The following is a 27,601-nucleotide window of genomic DNA, read 5'->3' as shown; positions in this document are numbered from 1 at the left end:
CACCCTCACACCACACTCACACCACCCTCACACCACCATCACCCATACACCACCCTCACACTCACACCACCCTCGCCCTCACACCACCCGCACACCACCCACAACCTCACATCACCCTCACCCTCACACCATCCACACACTCACACCACCCTCACCCACACACCACCCTCACCCACACACCACCCTCACACCACCCACACACTCACTCCACCCACACACTCACACCACCCACATCCCACCCTCCCCCTCACACCACCCACATACTCACACCACGTGCACCCTCACACCACCCTCTCCCACACACCACCCTCACCCTCACACCACCCTCACACCACCCTCACACCACCCTCACCCACAGACCAACCTCACACTCAAACCACCCTCACCAACACACCACCCTCACCCACACACCACCCTCACCCACACACCACCGACACACCACCCTCACCCACACGCCACCCTAACCCTCATACACCCTCACACCACCATAACCCCAACACCATCCTCAACTTCACACCACCCTCAGCCTCACACCACCCTCAGCCTCACCCCACCCTCACCCTCACACCACCCTCAGGCTCACACCACCCTCACGCACTCACACCACCCTCACCCTCACACCTCCCTCACCCTCACACCACCCACACACTCACACCACCCACACACTCACACCACCCACACACTCACACCACCCTCACCCTCACACCACCCACACACCGCCCTCACACACACACCACCCTCACCCTCACACCACCCACACACTCACACCACCCACACACTCACACCGCCCATACACTCACACCACCCTCACGCTCACACCACCCTCACACACTCACACCACCCTCACACACTCACACCACCCATACACTCACACCACCCTCACCCTCACACCACCCATACACTCACACCACCCTCACCCTCACACCACCCTCACCCTCACACCACCCACACACTCACACCACCCACACACTCACACCACCCATACACTCACACCACCCTCACCCTCACACCACCCTCAGGCTCACACCACCCTCACACACTCACACCACCCTCACCCTCACACCCTCACACCACCCTCACACCACCCTTACCCACACACCACCCTCACACCACCCTCACACCACCCACACACTCACACCACCCACACACTCACACCACCCTCACACCACCCACATACTCACGCAACCTCACCCTCACACCACCCACACCCTCACACCACCCTCACCCTCACACCACCCACACCCTCACACCACCCTCACCCTCACAACACCCACACCCTCACACCACCCTCACCCTCACACCACCCACACACTCACACCACCCACACACTCCCACTTCCCACACACCGCCCTAACCCACACACCACCCTCACCCACACACCACCCACACACTCACACCACCCACACACTCACACCACCCACACACAACTCTCACCCACACACTACCCTCACCCACAGACCACCCTCACCCACAGACCACCCTCACCCTCACACCACCCTCACCCACACACCACCCTCACCCACACACCACCCTCACCCACACACAACCCTCAGACCACCCTCACACACACACCACCCTCACTCTCACACAACCCTCAGCCTCACACCACCCTCACCCACACACCACCCTCACACCACCCTCACCCTCACACCATCCACACACTCACACCACCCTCACCCACACACCACCCTCACCCACACAACACCCTCACACGACCCTCACCCACACACCACCCTCACTCTCACACAACCCTTAGCCTCACACCACCCTCACCCTCACACCACCCACACACCACCCTCCCCACACACAACCCTCACCCTCACACCACCCACACACTCACACCACCCTCACCCTCACACCACCCACACACTCACACCACCATCACCCACACACCACCCTCACCCGCACACCACCCTCACCCTCACACCACCCTCACCCACACACCACCCTCACACCACCCTCACCCTCACACCATCCACACACTCACACCACCCTCTCCCACACACAACTCTCACCCTCACACCACCCTCACACCACCCACACACTCACACCACCCACACCCTCACACCACCCACACACCACCCTCACCCTCACACCACCCACACACCACCCTCACACCACACTCACACCACCCTCACACCACCATCACCCATACACCACCCTCACACTCATACCACCCTCACCCTCACACCACCCGCACACCACCCACAACCTCACATCACCCTCACCCTCACACCATCCAGACACTCACACCACCCTCACCCACACACCACCCTCACCCACACACCACCCTCACACCACCCACACACTCACTCCACCCAAACACTCACACCACCCACATCCCACCCACCCCCTCACACCACCCACATACTCACACCACCCGCTCCCTCACACCACCCTCACCCACACTACACCCTCACCCACACACCACAGTCACACCACCCAGATACTCACACCACCCTCTCCCACACACCACCCTCACACTCAAACCACCCTCACCAACACACCACCCTCACCCACACACCACCCTCACCCAAACACCACTGACACACCACCCTCACCCACACGCCACCCTCACCCTCATACACCCTCACACCACCCTAACCCCAACACCATCCTCAACTTCACACCACCCTCAGCCTCACACCACCCTCAGCCTCACCCCACCCTCACCCTCACACCACCCTCAGGCTCACACCACCCTCACGCACTCACACCACCCTCACCCTCACACCTCCCTCACCCTCACACCACCCACACACTCACACCACCCACACACTCACACCACCCACACACTCACACCACCCTCACCCTCACACCACCCACACACCACCCAGACACTCACACCACCCTCACCCTCACACCACCCTCAGGCTCACATCACCCTCACACACTCACACCACCCTCACCCTCACACCCTCACACCACCCTCACACCACCCTCACCCACACACCACCCACACACTCACACCACCCTCACACCACCCACATACTCACGCCAACCTCACCCTCACACCACCCACACCCTCACACGACCCACACACTCACAACACCCACACCCTCACACCACCCTCACCCTCACACCACCCACACACTCACACCACCCTCACCCTCACACCACCCTCACCCTCACAACACCCACACCCTCACACCACACTCACCCTCACACCACCCACACACTCACACCACCCACACACTCCCACTTCCCACACACTCACACCACCCACACACCACCCTCACCCACACACTACCCTCACCCACAGACCAACCTCACCCACACACCATCCTCACCCTCACACCACCCTCACCCACACAACATCCTCACACACCCTCACTCTCACACTATCCACACACTCACACCACCCTCACCCACACACCACCCTCACCCACACACCACCCTCACCCACACACAACCCTCAGACCACCCTCACCCACACACCACCCTCACACCACCCTCACCCTCACACCATCCACACACTCACACCACCCTCATCCACACACCACCCTCACCCACACACCACCCTCACCTACACACCACCCACACACTACCCTCACCCACACTCCACCCTCACCCTCACACCACCCACACACTCACACCACCCTCACCCTCACACCACACACAAACTCACACCAACATCACCCACACACCACCCTCACCCTCACACCACCCACACACTCACACCACCCTCACCCACACACCACCCTCACACCACCCTCACCCTCACACCATCCACACACTCACACCACCCTCACCCACACACCACCCTCACCCACACACCACCCTCACCCTCACACATCCCTCAGCCTCACACCAACCTCACCCTCAAACCACCCACACACCACCCTCACCCACACACCACCCTCACCCACACACCACCCTCACCCACACTCCACCCTCACCCTCACACCACCCTAACCCTCACACCACCCTCACCCACACACCACCCTCACCCACACACCACCCTCACCCTCACACCACCCTCACCCACACTCCATCCTCACCCTCACACCACCAACACAATCACACCACCCTCACCCTCACACCACCCACACACACACCACCCTCACCCACACACCACCCTCACCCACACAACTCCCTCACACCGCCCAGACACTCACACCACCCTCTCCCACACACAACTCTCACCCTCACACCACCCTCACACCACCCACACACTCACACCACCCACACCCTCACACCACCCACACACCACCCTCACCCTCACACCACCCACATACCACCCTCACACCACACTCACACCACCCTCACACCACCATCACCCATACACCACCCTCACACTCACACCACCCTCGCCCTCACACCACCCGCACACCACCCACAACCTCACATCACCCTCACCCTCACACCATCCACACACTCACACCACCCTCACCCACACACCACCCTCACCCACACACCACCCTCACACCACCCACACACTCACTCCACCCACACACTCACACCACCCACATCCCACCCTCCCCCTCACACCACCCACATACTCACACCACGCGCACCCTCACACCACCCTCTCCCACACACCACCCTCACCCTCACACCACCCTCACACCACCCTCACACCACCCTCACCCACAGACCAACCTCACACTCAAACCACCCTCACCAACACACCACCCTCACCCACACACCACCCTCACCCACACACCACCGACACACCACCCTCACCCACACGCCACCCTAACCCTCATACACCCTCACACCACCATAACCCCAACACCATCCTCAACTTCACACCACCCTCAGCCTCACACCACCCTCAGCCTCACCCCACCCTCACCCTCACACCACCCTCAGGCTCACACCACCCTCACGCACTCACACCACCCTCACCCTCACACCTCCCTCACCCTCACACCACCCACACACTCACACCACCCACACACTCACACCACCCACACACTCACACCACCCTCACCCTCACACCACCCACACACCGCCCTCACACACACACCACCCTCACCCTCACACCACCCACACACTCACACCACCCACACACTCACACCGCCCATACACTCACACCACCCTCACGCTCACACCACCCTCACACACTCACACCACCCTCACACACTCACACCACCCATACACTCACACCACCCTCACCCTCACACCACCCATACACTCACACCACCCTCACCCTCACACCACCCTCACCCTCACACCACCCACACACTCACACCACCCACACACTCACACCACCCATACACTCACACCACCCTCACCCTCACACCACCCTCAGGCTCACACCACCCTCACACACTCACACCACCCTCACCCTCACACCCTCACACCACCCTCACACCACCCTTACCCACACACCACCCTCACACCACCCTCACACCACCCACACACTCACACCACCCACACACTCACACCACCCTCACACCACCCACATACTCACGCAACCTCACCCTCACACCACCCACACCCTCACACCACCCTCACCCTCACACCACCCACACCCTCACACCACCCTCACCCTCACAACACCCACACCCTCACACCACCCTCACCCTCACACCACCCACACACTCACACCACCCACACACTCCCACTTCCCACACACCGCCCTCACCCACACACCACCCTCACCCACACACCACCCACACACTCACACCACCCACACACTCACACCACCCACACACAACTCTCACCCACACACTACCCTCACCCACAGACCACCCTCACCCACAGACCACCCTCACCCTCACACCACCCTCACACACACAACATCCTCACACACCCTCACTCTCACACCATCCACACACTCACACCACCCTCACCCACACACCACCCTCACCCACACACCACCCTCACCCACACACAACCCTCAGACCACCCTCACACACACACCACCCTCACTCTCACACAACCCTCAGCCTCACACCACCCTCACCCACACACCACCCTCACACCACCCTCACCCTCACACCATCCACACACTCACACCACCCTCACCCACACACCACCCTCACCCACACAACACCCTCACACGACCCTCACCCACACACCACCCTCACTCTCACACAACCCTTAGCCTCACACCACCCTCACCCTCACACCACCCACACACCACCCTCCCCACACACAACCCTCACCCTCACACCACCCACACACTCACACCACCCTCACCCTCACACCACCCACACACTCACACCACCATCACCCACACACCACCCTCACCCGCACACCACCCTCACCCTCACACCACCCTCACCCACACACCACCCTCACACCACCCTCACCCTCACACCATCCACACACTCACACCACCCTCTCCCACACACAACTCTCACCCTCACACCACCCTCACACCACCCACACACTCACACCACCCACACCCTCACACCACCCACACACCACCCTCACCCTCACACCACCCACACACCACCCTCACACCACACTCACACCACCCTCACACCACCATCACCCATACACCACCCTCACACTCATACCACCCTCACCCTCACACCACCCGCACACCACCCACAACCTCACATCACCCTCACCCTCACACCATCCAGACACTCACACCACCCTCACCCACACACCACCCTCACCCACACACCACCCTCACACCACCCACACACTCACTCCACCCAAACACTCACACCACCCACATCCCACCCACCCCCTCACACCACCCACATACTCACACCACCCGCACCCTCACACCACCCTCACCCACACTACACCCTCACCCACACACCACAGTCACACCACCCAGATACTCACACCACCCTCTCCCACACACCACCCTCACCCTCACACCACCCTCACACCACCCTCACACCACCCTCACCCACACACCAACCTCACACTCAAACCACCCTCACCAACACACCACCCTCACCCACACACCACCCTCACCCAAACACCACTGACACACCACCCTCACCCACACGCCACCCTCACCCTCATACACCCTCACACCACCCTAACCCCAACACCATCCTCAACTTCACACCACCCTCAGCCTCACACCACCCTCACCCTCACCCCACCCTCACCCTCACACCACCCTCAGGCTCACACCACCCTCACGCACTCACACCACCCTCACCCTCACACCTCCCTCACCCTCACACCACCCACACACTCACACCACCCACACACTCACACCACCCACACACTCACACCACCCTCACCCTCACACCACCCACACACCACCCAGACACTCACACCACCCTCACCCTCACACCACCCTCAGGCTCACATCACCCTCACACACTCACACCACCCTCACCCTCACACCCTCACACCACCCTCACACCACCCTCACCCACACACCACCCACACACTCACACCACCCTCACACCACCCACATACTCACGCCAACCTCACCCTCACACCACCCACACCCTCACACGACCCACACACTCACAACACCCACACCCTCACACCACCCTCACCCTCACACCACCCACACACTCACACCACCCTCACCCTCACACCACCCTCACCCTCACAACACCCACACCCTCACACCACCCTCACCCTCACACCACCCACACACTCACACCACCCACACACTCCCACTTCCCACACACTCACACCACCCACACACCACCCTCACCCACACACTACCCTCACCCACAGACCAACCTCACCCACACACCACCCTCACCCTCACACCACCCTCACCCACACAACATCCTCACACACCCTCACTCTCACACTATCCACACACTCACACCACCCTCACCCACACATCACCCTCACCCACACACCACCCTCACCCACACACAACCCTCAGACCACCCTCACCCACACACCACCCTCACACCACCCTCACCCTCACACCATCCACACACTCACACCACCCTCACCCACACACCACCCTCACCCACACACCACCCTCACCTACACACCACCCACACACTACCCTCACCCACACTCCACCCTCACCCTCACACCACCCACACACTCACACCACCCTCACCCTCACACCACACACAAACTCACACCAACATCACCCACACACCACCCTCACCCTCACACCACCCACACACTCACACCACCCTCACCCACACACCACCCTCACACCACCCTCACCCTCACACCATCCACACACTCACACCACCCTCACCCACACACCACCCTCACCCACACACCACCCTCACCCTCACACATCCCTCAGCCTCACACCAACCTCACCCTCAAACCACCCACACACCACCCTCACCCACACACCACCCTCACCCACACACCACCCTCACCCACACTCCACCCTCACCCTCACACCACCCTAACCCTCACACCACCCTCACCCACACACCACCCTCACCCACACACCACCCTCACCCTCACACCACCCTCACCCACACTCCATCCTCACCCTCACACCACCCACACAATCACACCACCCTCACCCTCACACCACCCACACACACACCACCCTCACCCACACACCACCCTCACCCACACAACTCCCTCACACCGCCCAGACACTCACACCACCCTCTCCCACACACAACTCTCACCCTCACACCACCCTCACACCACCCACACACTCACACCACCCACACCCTCACACCACCCACACACCACCCTCACCCTCACACCACCCACATACCACCCTCACACCACACTCACACCACCCTCACACCACCATCACCCATACACCACCCTCACACTCACACCACCCTCGCCCTCACACCACCCGCACACCACCCACAACCTCACATCACCCTCACCCTCACACCATCCACACACTCACACCACCCTCACCCACACACCACCCTCACCCACACACCACCCTCACACCACCCACACACTCACTCCACCCACACACTCACACCACCCACATCCCACCCTCCCCCTCACACCACCCACATACTCACACCACGCGCACCCTCACACCACCCTCTCCGACACACCACCCTCACCCTCACACCACCCTCACACCACCCTCACACCACCCTCACCCACAGACCAACCTCACACTCAAACCACCCTCACCAACACACCACCCTCACCCACACACCACCCTCACCCACACACCACCGACACACCACCCTCACCCACACGCCACCCTAACCCTCATACACCCTCACACCACCATAACCCCAACACCATCCTCAACTTCACACCACCCTCAGCCTCACACCACCCTCAGCCTCACCCCACCCTCACCCTCACACCACCCTCAGGCTCACACCACCCTCACGCACTCACACCACCCTCACCCTCACACCTCCCTCACCCTCACACCACCCACACACTCACACCACCCACACACTCACACCACCCACACACTCACACCACCCTCACCCTCACACCACCCACACACCGCCCTCACACACACACCACCCTCACCCTCACACCACCCACACACTCACACCACCCACACACTCACACCACCCATACACTCACACCACCCTCACCCTCACACCACCCTCAGGCTCACACCACCCTCACACACTCACACCACCCTCACACTCACACCACCCATACACTCACACCACCCTCACCCTCACACCACCCATACACTCACACCACCCTCACCCTCACACCACCCTCACCCTCACACCACCCACACACTCACACCACCCACACACTCACACCACCCATACACTCACACCACCCTCACCCTCACACCACCCTCAGGCTCACACCACCCTCACACACTCACACCACCCTCACCCTCACACCCTCACACCACCCTCACACCACCCTTACCCACACACCACCCTCACACCACCCTCACACCACCCACACACTCACACCACCCACACACTCACACCACCCTCACACCACCCACATACTCACGCAACCTCACCCTCACACCACCCACACCCTCACACCACCCTCACCCTCACACCACCCACACCCTCACACCACCCTCACCCTCACAACACCCACACCCTTACACCACCCTCACCCTCACACCACCCACACACTCACACCACCCACACACTCCCACTTCCCACACACCGCCCTCACCCACACACCACCCTCACCCACACACCACCCACACACTCACACCACCCACACACTCACACCACCCACACACAACTCTCACCCACACACTACCCTCACCCACAGACCACCCTCACCCACAGACCACCCTCACCCTCACACCACCCTCACCCACACAACATCCTCACACACCCTCACTCTCACACCATCCACACACTCACACCACCCTCACCCACACACCACCCTCACCCACACACCACCCTCACCCACACACAACCCTCAGACCACCCTCACACACACACCACACTCACTCTCACACAACCCTCAGCCTCACACCACCCTCACCCACACACCACCCTCACACCACCCTCACCCTCACACCATCCACACACTCACACCACCCTCACCCACACACCACCCTCACCCACACAACACCCTCACACGACCCTCACCCACACACCACCCTCACTCTCACACAACCCTTAGCCTCACACCACCCTCACCCTCACACCACCCACACACCACCCTCCCCACACACAACCCTCACCCTCACACCACCCACACACTCACACCACCCTCACCCTCACACCACCCACACACTCACACCACCATCACCCACACACCACCCTCACCCGCACACCACCCTCACCCTCACACCACCCTCACCCACACACCACCCTCACACCACCCTCACCCTCACACCATCCACACACTCACACCACCCTCACCCACACACCACCCTCACCCACACACCACCCTCACCCTCACACAACCCTCAGCCTCACACCAACCTCACCCTCACACCACCCACACACCACCCTCACCCACACTCCACCCTCACACTCACACCACCCACACACCACCCTCCCCACACACAACCCTCACCCTCACCCTCACACCACCCACACACTCACACCACCCTCACCCTCACACCACACACACACTTACACCACCATCACCCACACACCACCCTCACCCTCACACCACCCACACACTCACACCACCATCACCCACACACCACCCTCACCCACACACCACCCTCACTCACACACCACCCTCACCCTCACACGACCCTCACCCACAGTCCTCCCTCACCCTCACACCACCCTCACACCACCCACACACTCACACCACACACACACCCTCACACCACCCACACACCACCCTCACCCTCACACCACCCACACACCACGCTCACACCACCCTCACACCACCCACACACTCACACCACCCTCACCCTCACACCACCCTCACACCACCCACACACCACCCTCACACCACACTCACACCACACTCACACCACCCTCACCCTCGCACCACCCACACACACACCACCCTCACCCACACACCACCCTCACACCACCCAGACACTCACACCACCCTCTCCCACACAAAACTCTCACCCTCACACCACCCTCACACCACCCTCACACTCACACCACCCTCACCCTCACACCACCCTCACACCACCCACACCCTCACATCACCCTCACCCTCACACCATCCACACGCTCACACCACCCTCACCCACAAACCACCCTCACCCACACACCACCCTCACACCACCCACACACTCACACCACTCTTACCCACACACCACCCTCACCCACACGCCACCCTCACCCACACACCACCCTCACCCACACACCACCCTCTCACCACCCACACACTCACACCACTCTCACCCACACACCACCCTCACCCACAAACCACCCTCACCCACACACCACCCTCACACCACCCTCACCCACAAACCACCCTCACCCACACACCATCCTCACACCACCCACACACTCACACCACCCACACACTCACACCACTCTCACCCACACACCACCCTCACCCACACACCACCCTCACACCACCCAGACACTCACGCCACCCTTTCCCACACACCACCCTCACCCTCACACCACCCTCACACCACCCTCACCCAGACACCAACCTCACACTCAAACCACCCTCACCAACACACCACCCTCACCCACACACCACCCTCACCCACACACCACCCTCACCCACACACCACCCTCACCCTCATACACCCTCACACCACCCTAACCCCAACACCATCCTCAACTTCACACCACCCTCAGCCTCACACCACCCTCAGCCTCACCCCACCCTCACCCGCACACCACCCTCAGGCTCACACCACCCTCACACCACCCACACACCACCCTCACCCTCACACCTCCCTCACCCTCACACCACCCTCACCCTCACACAATCCTCACCCACACACCACCCTCACCCTCACACCACCCTCACACCACCCACACACCGCCCTCTCCCTCAGACCACCCACACACTCACACCACCCACACACCACCCTCACCCGCACACCACCCTCACCCTCACACCACCCTCACCCACAGCCACCCTCACACCACCCTCACCCTCACACCATCCACACACTCACACCACCCTCACCCACACACCACCCTCACCCACACACCACCCTCACCCTCACACAACCCTCAGCCTCACACCACCCTCACCCTCACACCACCCACACGCCACCCTCACCCTCACTCCACCCTCACCCTCACACCACCCACACACTCACACCACCCTCACCCTCACACCACCCACACACTCACACCACCATCACCCACACACCACCCTCACCCTCACACCACCCTCACACTCATACCACCATCACCCACACACCACCCTGACCCGCACACCACCCGCACACCATCCTCACCGGCACACCACCCACACACTCACACCACCCACACACTCACACCACCCTCACCCACACACCACCCTCACACCACCCAGACACTCACACCACCCTCTCCCACACACAGCTCTCACCCTCACACCACCCACACACCACCCTCACCCTCACACCACCCACACACCACCCTCACACCACCCTCACACCGCCCACACACCACCCTCACACCACACTCACACCACACTCACACCACCCTCACCCTCACACGACCCTCACCCACAGTCCACCCTCACCCTCACACCACCCACACACTCACACCACCCTCACCCACACACCACCCTCACACCACCCAGACACTCACACCACCCTCTCCCACACACAACTCTCACCCTCACACCACCCTCACACCACCCAGACACTCACACCACCCTCTCCCACACACAACTCTCACCCTCACACCACCCACACACCATCCTCAACTTCACACCACCCTCAGCCTCACACCACCCTCAGCCTCACCCCACCCTCACCCTCACACCACCCTCAGGCTCACACCACCCTCACGCACTCACACCACCCTCACCCTCACACCTCCCTCACCCTCACACCACCCACACACTCACACCACCCACACACTCACACCACCCACACACTCACACCACCCTCACCCTCACACCACCCACACACCGCCCTCACACACACACCACCCTCACCCTCACACCACCCACACACTCACACCACCCACACACTCACACCACCCATACACTCACACCACCCTCACCCTCACACCACCCTCAGGCTCACACCACCCTCACACACTCACACCACCCTCACACTCACACCACCCATACACTCACACCACCCTCACCCTCACACCACCCATACACTCACACCACCCTCACCCTCACACCACCCTCACCCTCACACCACCCACACACTCACACCACCCACACACTCACACCACCCATACACTCACACCACCCTCACCCTCACACCACCCTCAGGCTCACACCACCCTCACACACTCACACCACCCTCACCCTCACACCCTCACACCACCCTCACACCACCCTTACCCACACACCACCCTCACACCACCCTCACACCACCCACACACTCACACCACCCACACACTCACACCACCCTCACACCACCCACATACTCACGCAACCTCACCCTCACACCACCCACACCCTCACACCACCCTCACCCTCACACCACCCACACCCTCACACCACCCTCACCCTCACAACACCCACACCCTCACACCACCCTCACCCTCACACCACCCACACACTCACACCACCCACACACTCCCACTTCCCACACACCGCCCTCACCCACACACCACCCTCACCCACACACCACCCACACACTCACACCACCCACACACTCACACCACCCACACACAACTCTCACCCACACACTACCCTCACCCACAGACCACCCTCACCCACAGACCACCCTCACCCTCACACCACCCTCACCCACACAACATCCTCACACACCCTCACTCTCACACCATCCACACACTCACACCACCCTCACCCACACACCACCCTCACCCACACACCACCCTCACCCACACACAACCCTCAGACCACCCTCACACACACACCACCCTCACTCTCACACAACCCTTAGCCTCACACCACCCTCACCCACACACCACCCTCACACCACCCTCACCCTCACACCATCCACGCACTCACACCACCCTCACCCACACACCACCCTCACCCACACAACACCCTCACACGACCCTCACCCACACACCACCCTCACTCTCACACAACCCTTAGCCTCACACCACCCTCACCCTCACACCACCCACACACCACCCTCCCCACACACAACCCTCACCCTCACACCACCCACACACTCACACCACCCTCACCCGCACACCACCCTCACCCTCACACCACCCTCACCCACACACCACCCTCACACCACCCTCACCCTCACACCATCCACACACTCACACCACCCTCACCCACACACCACCCTCACCCACACACCACCCTCACCCTCACACAACCCTCAGCCTCACACCAACCTCACCCTCACACCACCCACACACCACCCTCACCCACACTCCACCCTCACCCTCACACCACCCACACACCACCCTCCCCACACACAACCCTCACCCTCACCCTCACACCACCCACACACTCACACCACCCTCACCCTCACACCACACACACACTTACACCACCATCACCCACACACCACCCTCACCCTCACACCACCCACACACTCACACCACCATCACCCACACACCACCCTCACCCACACACCACCCTCACTCACACACCAGCCTCACCCTCACACGACCCTCACCCACAGTCCTCCCTCACCCTCACACCACCCTCACACCACCCACACACTCACACCACACCCACACCCTCACACCACCCACACACCACCCTCACCCTCACACCACCCACACACCACGCTCACACCACCCTCACACCACCCACACACTCACACCACCCTCACCCTCACACCACCCTCACACCACCCACACACCACCCTCACACCACACTCACACCACACTCACACCACCCTCACCCTCGCACCACCCACACACACACCACCCTCACCCACACACCACCCTCACACCACCCAGACACTCACACCACCCTCTCCCACACACAACTCTCACCCTCACACCACCCTCACACCACCCTCACACTCACACCACCCTCACCCTCACACCACCCTCACACCACCCACACCCTCACATCACCCTCACCCTCACACCATCCACACGCTCACACCACCCTCACCCACAAACCACCCTCACCCACACACCACCCTCACACCACCCACACACTCACACCACTCTTACCCACACACCACCCTCACCCACACACCACCCTCACCCACACACCACCCTCACCCACACACCACCCTCTCACCACCCACACACTCACACCACTCTCACCCACACACCACCCTCACCCACAAACCACCCTCACCCACACACCACCCTCACACCACCCTCACCCACAAACCACCCTCACCCACACACCATCCTCACACCACCCACACACTCACACCACCCACACACTCACACCACTCTCACCCACACACCACCCTCACCCACACACCACCCTCACACCACCCAGACACTCACGCCACCCTTTCCCACACACCACCCTCACCCTCACACCACCCTCACCCAGACACCAACCTCACACTCAAACCACCCTCACCAACACACCACCCTCACCCACACACCACCCTCACCCACACACCACCCTCACCCACACACCACCCTCACCCTCATACACCCTCACACCACCCTAACCCCAACACCATCCTCAACTTCACACCACCCTCAGCCTCACACCACCCTCAGCCTCACCCCACCCTCACCCGCACACCACCCTCAGGCTCACACCACCCTCACACCACCCACACACCACCCTCACCCTCACACCTCCCTCACCCTCACACCACCCTCACCCTCACACAATCCTCACCCACACACCACCCTCACCCTCACACCACCCTCACACCACCCACACACCGCCCTCTCCCTCAGACCACCCACACACTCACACCACCCACACACCACCCTCACCCGCACACCACCCTCACCCTCACACCACCCTCACCCACAGCCACCCTCACACCACCCTCACCCTCACACCATCCACACACTCACACCACCCTCACCCACACACCACCCTCACCCACACACCACCCTCACCCTCACACAACCCTCAGCCTCACACCACCCTCACCCTCACACCACCCACACGCCACCCTCACCCTCACTCCACCCTCACCCTCACACCACCCACACACTCACACCACCCTCACCCTCACACCACCCACACACTCACACCACCATCACCCACACACCACCCTCACCCTCACACCACCCTCACACTCATACCACCATCACCCACACACCACCCTGACCCGCACACCACCCGCACACCATCCTCACCGGCACACCACCCACACACTCACACCACCCACACACTCACACCACCCTCACCCACACACCACCCTCACACCACCCAGACACTCACACCACCCTCTCCCACACACAACTCTCACCCTCACACCACCCACACACCACCCTCACCCTCACACCACCCACACACCACCCTCACACCACCCTCACACCGCCCACACACCACCCTCACACCACACTCACACCACACTCACACCACCCTCACCCTCACACGACCCTCACCCACAGTCCACCCTCACCCTCACACCACCCACACACTCACACCACCCTCACCCACACACCACCCTCACACCACCCAGACACTCACACCACCCTCTCCCACACACAACTCTCACCCTCACACCACCCTCACACCACCCAGACACTCACACCACCCTCTCCCACACATAACTCTCACCCTCACACCACCCACACACCACCCTCACCCTCACACCACCCACACACCACCCTCACACCACCCTCACACCGCCCACACACCACCCTCACACCACACTCACACCACACTCACACCACCCTCACCCTCACACGACCCTCACCCACAGTCCACCCTCACCCTCACACCACCCTCACCCACACACCACCCTCACACCACCCAGACACTCACACCACCCTCTCCCACACACAACTCTCACCCTCACACCACCCTCACACCACCCAGACACTCACACCACCCTCTCCCACACACAACTCTCACCCTCACACCACCCACACACCCACACCACCCACACCCTCACACCACCCACACACCACCCTCACCCTCACACCACCCACACACCACCCTCACACCGCCCACACACCACCCTCACACCACACTCACACCACACTCACACCACCCTCACCCTCGCACCACCCACTCACACACCACCCTCACCCACACACCACCCTCACACCACCCTCACCCACAGACCAGCCTCACCCACACACCACCCTCACCCTCACACCATCCTCACACTCACACCACCCTCACCCACACACCACCCTCACCCTCACTTCACCCTCACCCACACACCACCCTCACCCTCACACCACCCTCACCCACACACCACCCTCGCCCACACACCACCCTCACCCACACACCACCCTCACACCACCCTCACCCACACACCACCCTCACCCTCACACCACCCTCACCCACACACAACCCCCACACCACCCTCACCCACATACCACCCTCACCCTCACACCACCCTCACCCTCACACCACCCTCACCCACACACAACCCTCACACCACCCTCACCCACACACCACCCTCACCCACACACCACACTCACCCTCACACCATCCTCACCCTCACACCGTCCTCACCCACACACAACCCTCACACCATCCTCACCCTCACACCACTCTCCCACCCTCACACCATCCTCACACTCACACCACCCTCACACCACCCTCACCCACACACCATCCTCACCCTCACACCACCCTCACCCACACACCACCCTCACCCACACACACTATCCTCACCCTCACACCACTCTCCCACCATCCTCACACTCACACCACCCTCACACCACCCTCACCCACACACCATTCTCACCCTCACACCATTCTCACCCTCACACCACCCTCACCCTCACACCACTCTCACTCCCACACCACCCTCACCCTCCCACCGCCCTCACCCACACACAACCCTCACCCTCACACCACCCTCACCTTCACACCACCATCACCCACATACCACCCTCACCCTCACACCACCCTCACCCTCACACCGCCCTCACCCTCACCCACACACCACCCTCACCCTCACACCATCCTCACTCTCACACCACCCTCACCCACACACCACCCTCACCCACACACCATCCTCACCCTCACACCACTCTCCCACCCTCACATCATCCTCACACTCACACCACCCTCACCCTCACACCACCCTCACCCACACACCATTCTCACCCTCACACCATCCTCACCCTCACATCACCTTCACCCTCACACCACCCTCACCCTCACATCACCCACACACCACCCTCACCCTCAAAACACCCTCACCCTCACACCACCCAGACACTTCCACCACCCTCACCCTCACACCACCCTCACCAACACACCATCCTCACCCTCACACCATCCTCAGCCTCACACCACCCTCACCCTCACACCACTCTCACTCCCACACCACCCTCACCCTCACACCGCCCTCACCCAAACACAACTCTCACCCTCACACCACCCTCACCCTCACACCATCCTCACCCTCACACCACCTTCACCCTCACACCACCTTCACCCTCACACCATCCTCACCCTCACAACGCCTTCACCCTCACACCACCCTCATCCTCACACAACCCTCACATCACCCTCACCCACACACAACCCTCACCCTCACACCACCCTCACCCGCACACCACCCTTACCCACACACCACTCTCACACCACCTTCACCCTCACACCATCCTCACCCTATCCATTTGAGTGGCAACTTTCAAAGATGTATGAACATAGACCCCAAGATCTCTCTGCTCCTCCACATTGCCAAGAACTCTACTGTTAACCCTGTATTCCGCATTCATATTTATCCTTCCAAAATGGACAACCTCACATTTTTCAGGGTTAAACCCCATCTGCCACTTCTCAGCCCAGCTCTGCATCCTATCTATGTCTCTTTGCAGCCGACAACAGCCCTCCTCACTATCCACAACTCCACCAATCTTCCTATGGCCTGCAAATTTACTGACCCACCCTTCAACTCCCTCATCCAAGTCATTAATGAAAATCACAAACAGCCGAGGACCCAGAACTGATCCCTGCGGTACGCCACTGGTAACTGGGATCCAGGCTGAATATTTGCCATCCACCACCACTCTCTGACTTCTATCGGTTAGCCAGTTCGTTATCCAACTGGCCAAATTTCCCACTATCCCATGCCTCCTTACTTTCTGCAGAAGCCTACCATGGGGAACCTTATCAAATGCCTTACTAAAATCCATGTACACTACATCCACTGCTTTACCTTCATCCACATGCTTGGTCACCTCCTCAAAGAATTCAATAAGACTTGTGAGGCAAGACCTACCCCTCACAAATCCATGCTGACTATCCCTAATCGAGCAGTGTCTTTCCAGATGCTCAGAAATCCTATCCCTCAGTACCCTTTCCATTACTTTGCCTACCACCGAAGTAAGACTAACTGGCCTGTAATTCCCAGGGTTATCCCTCGTCCCTTTTTTGAATAGGGGCACGACATTCGCCACTCTCCAATCCCCTGATACCACCCCTGTTGACAGTGAGGACGAAAAGATCATTGCCAACGGCTCTGCAATTTCACCTCTTGCTTCCCATAGAATCCTTGGATATATCCCGTCAGGCCCGAGGGACTTGTCTATCCTCAAGTTTTTCATGCGAGGATTCATGCAATGCCTCCTTTGCACCTCCTCCTCCTCGACCTGCTGGTGGCTGGCTTTCCATCCTCAGTGGCTGCCTCTTGTTCCTCTGAGGCAGGATCCTCTGCTTCAGCCTCATCCTACTAGAGCAGCTCCGGCTTGTACAGCCGCAGTGCATCACCCAAGGCAGCAGCGACTAGCAGGAAGACCACAATTGCTGGTTATATTGCGATATCCATTGTCTGCAGCGGGTGAAAGGCTGATATGTTAGCATGGTGCATATCCCTTTGCCCAAACAGGTTCAATGGGCTACACAGTGGCCCTGGTTGGCACTGCGGACATGCTCCTGCAAGTGTCCCCCCCCCTCCCCCATCCATGCACACTGACCCCATCGGTGCCCGGCACTGTGGAGGCCCCTGGCCCTGACGCCCGTCCCTGTTGCCAGGGGTATCGTCGGCTGGCGCTGCCCTTGCCAGCAGTTTGCTCCATGCCCCCCCCGTCTAGCAGCCTCCATCCGGCGCCCCCTGCAGTGGCTACAGTGGGCGTTGCCCTTGGGTGGGCCGCGTGATGACCCCCGGCGGGTGGAAGCCGGTTGGCGGGGGGGGGGGGGGTTGGTATGGAGGAAGGTGGGGTGTGGGGGTGGTGGGGTGGGAGAGTGGGAGCTGGGTGAAGGGGTGGGAGCACCCATAGTGCCGGTGTCACTCTGCAGAACCAGGGGTCAAAGTGGGTAGTCAATGGTGTGTGCAGCAAGATGGCTGCCTTGCTGGCCGTGGCAATGGTGGTCCGTGCATGTACTCTGCCCCAGTTCTGTGGGGGGTCACCGCAGCACCATGGCCCGTTCCTTGGTCACCCCCCCTGCCCACGTCCCTGGCATAGGCTGCTCCCCCCCACCCCCGCTCCCAGCCCAGCCAGGGTCCAGCCTGGTAGCCCACGGTCTCGCCTCTCCATGTCCTACCTCCTCTCTCGCTCTCTCAGCAGTCACAGCGCCAGTTTTATGGTCTTTACAAGCAGAAGTGAAACTCCCCGTTGGGAATTCCCCCCAGTGGAGGCGGAGAATCGCTGAGGCCCCGGAGAATACCGGGTCAGGCACGCTTATGAAATGCAAATGGCATTTATTATAAATGCAGAGTGGAACGTATCGACGCCGCTGTCGAAGCACAGGAGAATTGAGATTTGGCGTGAACCCAGCGCCGCCACGATTTCGGCATCAAAACCGATTCTCCGCAATCGCATTTCCCGATTCCGCCGTCAGCTGTCGGAGAACCCCGCCTGAAGCCTTTGGTCAAAGGGTTTCGAATTTCCAGTTCAAAATCACATCAAACACATGCTCCTAAGTGAGGCAGTGACTGCAATAATGAGCATAAAATACCCTTCAAATCATTAATGTTTATTTGAAAAATACTTTTGCAAGTTGTCTTTAGAGGATGATAATGTTGCATTTGACTAGTTAGGTAACACATTTTATAATCTTTGCAAAAGTCTAATTAAGGTGAATGTGTGATTACCTGCTGATAAGTTGGCATGAACATCTGCAGTATTATTTTTCTCATGAGGAAGCATTTATCATTTTAACTCGGGGTTCCTGAAAAGTGGTTGCATCCCTGGAAAATGTTGCCTTTCACGTTTTGGAGTGTGGCTTCAAACTCAATTCAACAGCTCCCTCGTGGCCCTTGGTCTCCCAGGTGAGAGCAGAAAAACATTTAATGGAAGTGGAAGAGGCAAACAAACGGGGTCCAGATGCCAGGCATTTTCTCTCTTAGAGGTCGATCTGCAGCAGAGCAGAGATGCTATTTTGCTTGCCGTAACATTTGTAATACCACGGTTAATTGCATAATCTATCACACTAAATTATCAATGTTTCTAGCATCAACTCATGCCGTAACCTTCCTGTTACTATTTCATCATGTACAGTGCTGGGTAAAATTTGAATTGCCTATACTGTGAAATAATGACTATAGAACCAGTTTTGCCTGGAATAGTTATATTTGATGATAATAATTAAAATATTTTGAAAGGAAGTACTCGCGCTACCTAATGCACAGTGACCAGCATAATATATTTCTATACCTGCAACTAACAGTTCACCCAATCATTTAGGTGTGGCATGTTGGTGTGCAAAATTGGATCATAGGGACTGGCAAGATGATTTTCCGGGACTGTCCCGGAATTTTCCCTCCTGTCCGGCACTCTGGGTCGCCCAGGAGGCCATTTGTCCCAGATTTCTCTCCTCTTGCTCCTGCCTGATCACGATTTGTGTCTACTGTAGCCACCTAAAATGGCTGATTCCCTATTAATTTGGCCAAAACCCGATTTAAAATGGCTCACCAAAAAGGCTGATGGGAAAAGCAGCCAACAGGACACAAATGGACAGCTGCAGACAAAATAGCATATTCGGCTCTGGGAAAGTCGGCCCAGATCGATACCTGCGACCATTAGTAGCACATCAACACAGACATCTGCAGTTTAATCGGCTATCCCCGGGAACAATTGCAACATATTAGCAATTGAATGCCGGGCCAGACCTGTCAGCGCCTGCAGTGGCCGAAACAAAGACAGGTGAACGACCACCCCCTGATCGAGGAATCGCCCCGTTATTGGACGTATCGAACCCAGTGATTGGGAACAAGTCCAATCACTTGGGACTCAGGGTCAAGGGCCGCCCCGAGAGGCGGGAAGCCCCTGGGCCCTATAAAGTAAGGGGCCAAGTTCAGATCGCTCTCTCTCTCCCTTCTTCTCCTGCTCGAGACCTTCGCAAGAACATCGACCAGAAATTGTAAGTTTGACTCCAGCGATCGCTACCCGATAAAGACTCCTAGCCATCGACCCGTATCAGCCTTTTGAATCCCGCGGGCCAGATCCGATTCGATAAGCCATTCGTTTCCCTGACCTGGTGGGCCCTTCCTAAAGTTAAGTATTGGCCAGTAGTGATAGGTTTCTATATAGAGAATAGCATTATTGTGTAAGCATTACTTGTTGTATATAATAAATGACCGTTGATTTCAATCTTACTAAGCGGTGTGCTGACTTATTAATCATAACTCGAGCTTGAACCACGTGGCGGTATCAGAAAGATACCTGGCGACTCATGAGCAAAGGTGACATAATCAGAGGTCATAAACTAAGGCTAATAAGAGCAACACTACGGAGATGCACACTGTGGCTACGAGATCTGGTGGGAAGCAGAAGTACAACTTTGTGTAGAGCACTGAAATGTATATAGATCTGTAAATAAGCAAAAATGACTTGTAAGAATAACAATCTATGATAACATTCTTAGGGCAACAGTCAAACCCTTACAAAAGGAGGTGTGGGGTTAGTTAGGGTGCTCTTTCCAAGGGCCGGTGCAGACTCAATGGGCCAAACAGCCTCCTTCTGCACTGTAAATTCTACGATTCTATGATTCTATGAAACCCCACCTGGACCCGAAAACCAAGAGGAAAGAGTTGGGACTACTCTCCTTCCTTCTTTAACAGCTTTGTGGATGGGTTGCAGGAGTTCCGGGAATGAGAAGAGTCTGACTCTGTCTGGGAGGGGTCAGGGCCAGTGGCGTTACTTAAGCCTCAAATTAAGTCTGGGCCGCAGTGTTCCAAAGTCTGATTCAGTGGGAGCCCTTTGAGGCTTGAATCCAGGTAGTCAGGTCCAACACAGGCCCAGGAATAAATCTGGCAGGCATGATGGGAGGAGAGGGGTCCGGGCAGGCCTGAGCATTGGGGGATCCGGATAGGGGAAGAGGTGTCAGGAATGAATCAACCAGACCGCTCTGTTATATTGTATTATAACCTTACAGACCACACTGTTAGTCTTACCATCAGCCCCCATCGCTCCTCAGCTCTCACCAACACACCCCAGACCTCACTCTTCAGATATTCCCAGCAGCTCCTCCTCTCCCCCTCACTCTGCTCTATAGGACTCATCAGCATGCAATCTGATAATTGTGCAACAGCTGAGGAATCGGGAGAGCCAGAGTGGAGGTGGAACTGAGTGTTGACAGTGTACATGTGAAAACACTGCTGTGTTTTCAGATGATGAGATCAAGTGGCAAAATATAGGTCAGAAAGAGGAGAGAGGGAGCCAGAGGTAACGGTGTTGGAAGAGGAAGAGTAGCTATTGAAAGTAATACTCTGCCTGTGATTAGATGGATGAGAATGGAATTAGCTGAGACCTGGACGATTGTGAAGAGCATTGGAGGAGGATGGAGTGGTCAATAATAATGATCTTTACTTGTGTCACAAGTAGGCTTACATTTACACTGCAATGAAGTTACTGTGAAAATCCGCGGCAAAGTCTGCGGACAGGTGGGGAAGAACAAAAAGGGAAAGTTTACCTTTGTCACAGTCGCAGAGGGTGTCACTTGTGACTATGCTAAGAACAGTTTTGGTATGTAGCAGGGATGGAAACAGGATTGACGTGAGTCAAACGTGGAGCTCTAGACTAGATAGGCAGATTTGGGAGGTGACACAGTAGTTAGCACTGCTGCCTCACAGCGCCAGGGACCTGGGTTCAATTCCAGCCCCTGGTGACTGTGTGAACTTTGCATGTTCTTCCCGTGTCTGTCTGGGTTTCAGGAATCATAGAATCATAGAATTTACAGTGCAGAAGGAGGCAATTCGGCCCATCAAGCCTGCACCAGCCCTTGGAAAGAGCACCTTACTCAAGCCCACACCTCCGCCCTATCCCCATAACCCAGTAACCCCACCAATCTTTTTGGACACTAAGGGCAATTTAGCATGGCCAATTCACCTCACTTGCATATCGTTGGACTGTGGGAAGAAACCGGAGCACCCGGAGGAAACCCACGCAGCCACGAGGAGAACGTGTAGACTCCGCACAGACAGTGCTCCAAGCGGGGAATCGAACCTGGGACCCTGAAGCTGTGAAGCCACTGTGCTAACCACTGTGCTAACGTGCTGCACAGTTTTCTTCCTGGTGCTCCAGTTTCCTCCCACAATCCAAATATGTAGAGGCTAGGTGGATTGGCCATGATCAATGAGCAGATTATGGGGATAGACCAGGGGAGCGGGCCTAGGGAGGGTGCTCTTCTGGAGGGTCGGTGCAGACTTGATGGGATGAATGGCCTGTGATGTGTTGGGTGTTCTGGAGTGTATATTATGGCAGCCTCCTCCTGCACTGTAGGGATTTGATGAATATATAATTTCCCAGGATTTTGGAGAGGAAAAGGTTGGAGGTGGGACAATTGTTTTCAAGGATGGTGTTGATTTTTTGAGGGAAGGGGTAATGACAGCCGATTTAGAGGAGAATAGGATTACATCTGAAGAATAAGAATCATAAACAGTATTGATTAACACAGGGGCGAGGGAGGAATTGGTTACTAGCTTAGTAGGAATAGGGTTGAGGTTGGTGGATCTCATGGCCAACATAAGCATGGAGAGGGCAGTGGGGGGAGGGGGGGGGGGGGCGGGCGGCGTGGGGGGGGGGGGGGGGGTGATACAAGAGAAACGAGGGGAAGATGTGAATTTAGGGCTGGGGCAAGGAAAACGTTAAAGGATGTTGGTCCCGATGGCCTGTTGGAAAGGAGGAATGCAGCAGAGGCAGCTGATTGGGTGTTTTCAATCTTAATGGCGGAGTCCGTCTTCTGCTCGGACCCGGCGTCTGTACACAGGCTCTTGAATGCCTGCGACCAGTTTGAACTGGCCTCGGGAGCCAAGGTAAACCACGGCAAGAGCGAGGCCATGTTCTTTGGGAACTGGGCCGACCGGTCCTTTGTCCCCTTTGTCCCCTTCACTGTCAGGTCAGATTACCTGAAGATGCTGGGGATATGGTTCGGAGCGGCCGGGGCGGGCACCAAAAACTGGGAGGAGTGCATCGCCAAGGTAAGACAGAAACTGGGTGGGTGGGAGCAACGCCCCCTCTCCATTGCGGGCAAAACCCTGGTCATCAGGTGTGAGGCACTCTCGGTGTTACTGCACGTAACGCAGGTCTGGCCCATTACCCGACCCTACGCCGCAGCAGTCATCCGGGCCATCTTCAAATTCATCTGGAGATCCAAGATGGACCGTGTCCGAAGGGACACCATGTACAAACCTCTGGATAAGGGAGGGAAAAACGTACCCAACGTCTCCCTCATCCTGATGACCACCTTTGTGTGCAGCTGCATCAAACTGTGTGTGGACCCCCGGTATGCAAATACCAAGTGTCACTACATACTGAGGTTCTACCTGTACCCGGTGTTACGAAGGATGGGACTGGCCTCATTGCCGCGGAACACTCCAAGTAGTTGGACCGTGCCGTATCACCTGTCTCTCGTGGAAAAGTTTTTGAAGAAAAACACTTTTGACCACAAGGCAATGAAGCAGTGGTCAGCACATAATGTCCTCCAGGCCCTCAGGGAAAAGCAGACTGTGGAGGACGTTGGAAGGTTCCCTGAGCAGACTGTCAGAGTCATCTGGCAGAACGCCTCATCACCAGAACTTAACAAACAAGCACCAAGACCTAGCTTGGCTGGTGGTGAGAAGGGCCCTCCCCATCAGATTCTTCATGTACACCCGAAGGCTCAGCACCATTGCACGCTGCCCTCAGAGTGGCTGTGGGGGAAATGAGACGGTCACCCACCTCCTTGTGGAATGTGCTTTTGCAAAGAAGGTCTGGAGAGAGATACAGTGGTATTTGTCAAGGTTCATCCCGAGCAGCTCTGTGACACAGGACTCTGCTCTACGGACTGTTTCCAGGGACACACACCGAGACAAATATCAACTGCTGCTGGAAGGTCATCAACTCGGTGAAAGACGCTCTTTGGTCTGCCCGAAACTTACTGATCTTCCAGTGCAAAGAGCTGTCCTCGACCGAGTGTTGCAGACGGGCACATTCCAAGGTCCAGGACTACGTGCTGAGGGACGCACTCAAGCTTGGGGCAGCTGCCGCCAAGGCGCAATGGGGAAAGACCACTGCGTAAGGTCTTACCAGCAAATGTACACCGAGGGGCGGGTAACAGTGTAAACCCCCCTCGGTCTGGGCCATTAACACTCCAATGTATAAAAGAAACATGACAACGTAAATGTTTAAGAAGGAATTGTAACGTAAAGAGCGATATGTGTGTAATGTTATCAAACTTGAATGGAAGAAAGTCAAGGGAATGTGTAACTCTGATGGAAATGTGCAGTCAAGACAATTCGAAATGTTCTGTAATGTTTATGATAGATTTTTTAATAAAGCATATTTAAATGAAAAAAAAACTGGTCTGGGGCTGTCCCAGGCGATTAGGGCAGCCCCAGACCAATCTGGGGTGCATGCACTTTGGGCAGGGTGGTACCCTGGCACTGCTGGTGCCACCTAGGCACCCTGGCACTGCCAGCCTGTCACCCTGATAGTTCTACCTGGGTGCCAGCCTGGCACTGCCAAGGTGCCCAGATGGCACTGCCAGGGTGCCAGGTTGGCATTGCCAAGGTGCCAAGCTGGCATTTTTGCCCTGTGGCAATTGGGCCAGGCGTGCCGTGCGCAGGTGTTGGGAGGAATGCGAGGAGGGGGAGTGGGGGCTTGCGGGGGGTCGAGGGTCGCATCAAGGACTCCAGAGTTCGGGACACCATTTAAAAATGGCACCCTGATCTCTTGCTACGCTGAGGAGCTGAAGAAGGCATGAAATGGGGAATGAGCATTTGTTTTATTTAATGCAACTGATGACTGACAAACCA

Source organism: Scyliorhinus torazame, chromosome 19, assembly GCF_047496885.1.
Source record: "Scyliorhinus torazame isolate Kashiwa2021f chromosome 19, sScyTor2.1, whole genome shotgun sequence".
Lineage (NCBI taxonomy): Eukaryota > Metazoa > Chordata > Chondrichthyes > Carcharhiniformes > Scyliorhinidae > Scyliorhinus > Scyliorhinus torazame.
The sequence above is the reverse complement of the archived record's forward strand: the minus strand, read 5'-3'. Positions refer to the sequence as shown.